Genomic DNA, 5,000 nt, shown 5'->3' on the forward strand with positions numbered 1-5,000 from the left:
AGACAATATTGGATGGAACACTTTAGTGAGGTTATGAATAGGAGATATGAAGGGAATATTTTGATTGATATACCTGAAACTGATGAAGACCTTGATGTGCTCATCAATGAATTCAGTGTGTTTGAAGTTCAAGCTATCCTAAAACAAACTAAAGAGATGGAAAGCCACTGGATACGATGGAATAGCTGCTCGGATGATGGTGGCTTAAAATGAAGTAACCCCCCCAGAATACTTAGAAGATTATTTGGTAGAACGTGGTATCAAAAGGCAAAACCTGACGAATGGGAGTTAGGAGTGTTGGCAAAAATAGCAAAAAAAAAAAAAAAAAAAAAAAGGGAAACCTAACTGATTGCAATAATACAGTGATATCACATACGTCAGTTGTCATGAAAATGTATAGTATGCTTATTCTAAAGAGACTGAAGAGAAAGATTGATGAAAAGCTGAGAGATGAACAAGCAGGATTCAGAGAAGTAGAAGTTGTGCTGACCAAATTTTCATTTTGAGACATGTTTACAGCAATACATAGAATATAGAAATCCCCATTTAATGGCATTTGTGAGCTATGAAAAAGCCTTTGATAGTGTGCACTGGCCAATTTTATGGAGAGTCCTGCGTTATTATAGAATTTTTCGTAAATATGTGATTTTGATTAAGTCTGTTCATGAACATTGTAAGTGCAACGTTAATGTTATTGGAATCCTATCAAATGAATTTTCAGTGAACAACGGAGTACTCCAAGGGAATGTGTTGTCACCTATGTTGTTTATTCTCCTCGTGGATTTTGTAATGTGTAGATCAGTCGGAGATTTTGGAGAAGGACTGGTAATAGGAAATTAGAAGACCTGTAGTATGCAGATGATGCTGGCCTCATTAGCAGAACACCACAGAATTTGCAATGCTCGCTTACCAGAATGAATAAAATATCGCACAAGGTTGGGCTCAAGATAGATAGAAGAAATGCAGATGATGAGAACAGAGTATGAAATGGTAGATGAAATATCATTGGAAGGAGAAAGGATTAATGAGGTAGAATCCCTTAGGTATTTAAGAACTATGATCTCCAATACAGGGTCCTTAGAGTTAAAGTTTAGTGACAGATTGAAAAAAAGAGCAAATCAGACAATGGCTAGGTTAAGTCAAATTTGGAAATCAAATCGCTTGAAATTATATAAAAATAAGACTATATATCAGTTTAGTGAGATTGGTGTTACCTTTATGGACATGAGTCATAGTATGGCAATGAAACAATCTTCAACAATTTTAGTAGCTTTGAGAACAAATCCCTCAGAAGGATATTGAGAGTTAAATCGCAGGACAAGATTAGAAAGAAACTCGAGTGCCATATGCGGATGAGATCATGGTGAGGGGTAAATGGAAGTATCCTGGGCATGCTCTTCGCAATCCCCAAGAGATATTAGTTCTCTAAACGTATAACTGGGTTCTTAAAGGCACTAGAAGAGTTGGAAGCCCCAGGCCTAAGTGGCTTAGGACTATGAAGCGTGAAGTAGGAGATGATAAATGGAGAAGTATTGAATTAAAAACTCAATGTAAAGATGACTGACGAAATCTAGCTGAGGCCCTTTGCGTCAATAGGTGTAGGAGGAGAAGATGATGAGGAATTATAGATTTATGATTTATTTATAATACACACACACACACACACATATATACATATATATATATATATTTATATATATATATATATATATATATATATATATATATATATATATATATATATATACACTCAAAACTTTCTCTCAAATGCTTATTTCAATTAGAAATGCTATTGAATCTCATAGTATTGCATATAATAATCAACATTATGCATACAAAATAATTTACAATGATCTACAAGTATTTTCTATTGTAACTTATAATTTGGACACTTTTCTAAAAGTATTTCCAATTTATTTGTTTTTAAAAATTAAGAAATATGTCAATAAGAATATTCATATTATTTTTATCTAGGAATAAGAAATATTAGCAATAATACATTTTTATTGATATTTGTATTTATGATAATACCCCATCAATATTTTCCTGTTTACAACATAGTATTTATTTAATTGAATATATGTACGCCATCAAGTACTTAAATTAACAAGAATAATATAATTAACTTATCAAATATTTCATAAATTGTAATGATACAATATCTCCAAATTATTGCCTTGAGTTTTTAGGCTCTAGTAATTATATTTAGTGACGTATTTATATGCTTCATGTAATTATTAACGAATGACCAGTCCAGCTTTTTTGAGTTTCTAATATTTTTTCTTGGTACATGACATCACATTTTCCCTTTTCTAGGCATCGGAACGATTTTATTTCAAAGAAAAGATTAAGAATGCCGATACTAACATAAGAATACGTGCAATAAGTATCATATATATTCAGTTCTAAATTGTTTGATAGAATTACTTTTAAAGCAGGTTATACTTTTAACTCAAAATGATAATGCCCCCTCCTACAGCTACTTAATTTAAAAAAGAATGCAGACCGCAATAGATGGCTTCAGCTATGTCTTTTCAACATCCTTGACTAAGTTCCAAGAGCTCAGCAAAGTACCAAATAGTCCTTTCCCCGCCCATCTCCCTAATTATACGATTTTCAATCCTTAATTTCTCTTGTTATTTGGGTCATTTTTTTCTATCAACAAAACCTACATAAAATTGTGATTACTACGGGTCTTATTCATTGTAATTCCTGAAAGAAAATTGTTCAAATTATGAACAATATCAGTAAAATTATTTTTTGGCAAACGATCGTTCCTTAACCATACCTACAAGGGGAAGGTAGAGCGAGACAGTGGTGCCACATTTTTTCAAATCATTGCTAAAATTGTCAAATTAAGCACCAATTTTGTCAACTTTTTAAAATAATTTTTATAAAACTAGAAAATTATTAATGGGATTCATGGTTTCCTGTAAATGATTGATGCGCACAACGCAGATACCCATGATTGTTTTTAGATCGAAAGGCACCTCGCCTGTCTCCTCCAAGCAGGGCGTAAGAAGTTTTGATCTAGGGCCAATAGATGGCCTCAGAGGTACCTTGTCCTAACTAAATAGCGAAATAATCGCAAACCACGTGTTGCCAAAATAAGAGGTGGGTTGGTGTAGAGGCTACAAAAAACGAAGTTCATGAATGGTTTAACAATCGTTCGCTCATTATACATGGATATTTTTTCAAGATAACGTTGTGAATTATTGTAAATGATATAGATAGCAACTTCTTTTCACTTATCATTGGATTTAATTTTTCTTTAGAGATAAGAACTCCTAGAAAATCTGTGTCATTCCTTACCAAATTACCCAAGTAACAATCATCAGCGTGGTTAAAGCTGGTGAGGGGGAGTGAAAGACAGCGGTGCCATATGTTTTTATTTTATTAAGATCGACAATTATTTTCCAAATTGAAGGCATTAATTGAACACAAATAACAAATCAATAGTTTCCTAATTATAATTTATTTTGATTATTATGTTATATTTGTACTCGATATCAACAAATAGATTACGTGAAATGAAAAAATGTCACCTTTTCTTTCTTGACCAACATTTGCTCAGAATTGCGTCGTCCTCCATGAATTTGTAATTGTCAGTAAGGACGTTCCATGATGTGTTATAAGTGGAAAAAACACCCTTATGTATAGTTCCCCAATAATAGTAATGCATGTTGATAAAGTCGATTCTGTGTCATATAAAAGGTTGGAAAGGGACTTTAAAGGTGCCTTTTCATCTGTCAAGTTAATTTTCCTCTCAGGCCTTCCGATATTTATCTACTATTTCTTAATATAAATACATGTTTATCATAAATATTTTCATATAACAAAAAGATGGTAAAGAGCACACCTCATAAAAAATGTTTTAATAAGATATTCCGGCTATGTTACCCCTGATTTCTTTTCTCGGGAATATTATTAACTTAATTTTTTTGACATTGTCTCATATACATTTGACAATGAAAGGTTCTGAACCATGTTCTTCCAAGATTATAGGTAATTGGGCGTTGGTCAGTTAGAGAAACATTACCATGAAAAATATATAACAGTATACAGTTCAATATTTTTATTTCTGGAATATCACTGAACGTCGTAACATTGTGAAAACGTTCTACATTGTGCATGAATATTTTAGCTGTGATTACCTAATACAGTACTATATTTGTGAATATTTCTTTCTTGCTATCCATGTACTCTTTAAACCTCCTAAGGATGGCACTGATAGCGGGTTTGATCTTGATTCAAAATTATTTATAAATTTAGTTTGTTAATGCACGTCATGTAGATGAAGTTCTGATTGCATTAATGATTTTTTTTTTAGGTCTAACTTGATTTGCAAGTGTAAATAACATAAACATTGATAATCTAATATTATATTTAGGTAATGCAATATATACTGTAGTATGCTTATTTAGAAAAAAAAAAACTAGAGAGGAAGATTGATGAAAAGGTAACAGATGATTATGCAGGATTTAGAAAAAGTTGAAGTTGTACTGACAAAATTTTCATTTTAAGACATGTACTATTGTACAGCAATGTGTAGAAAATAGAATTCCACTTTTGATGGCATTTGTGGACTATGAAAAAGACAATTTTATGGAGATTCCTGCGTTATTATGGAGTTACTCTTAAATATGAAAATCTTATCGGTTCTGTTCATGGGCATACTAAGTGCAAGTTAATGTTAGTAGAGTCCTATCAAATGAATTTTCTGTAGACAGTGGAGTACTCCAAGGGAATATGTCGTTACTTATGATGTTTGTCCTCCTAATGGATTTTGTAACGCATAGAACAGTTGGGGCTGGTGGAGAAGGATTGAACTGGATTGGTAATAGGAAATTATCTGACCCAGAGTATGCTAATGATGCTGTCCATATTAGCAGAACATCACGGGATTTGCAATGCTTGCTTATTAGGATGCATGAAATATCACAGGAGGTTGAGCTTAAGATAAATAGATGAAAGACAGAGTTCATGAGAACGCTATATGC

The sequence above is a fragment of the Palaemon carinicauda genome, chromosome 35, assembly GCF_036898095.1.
Source record: "Palaemon carinicauda isolate YSFRI2023 chromosome 35, ASM3689809v2, whole genome shotgun sequence".
NCBI lineage: Eukaryota > Metazoa > Arthropoda > Malacostraca > Decapoda > Palaemonidae > Palaemon > Palaemon carinicauda.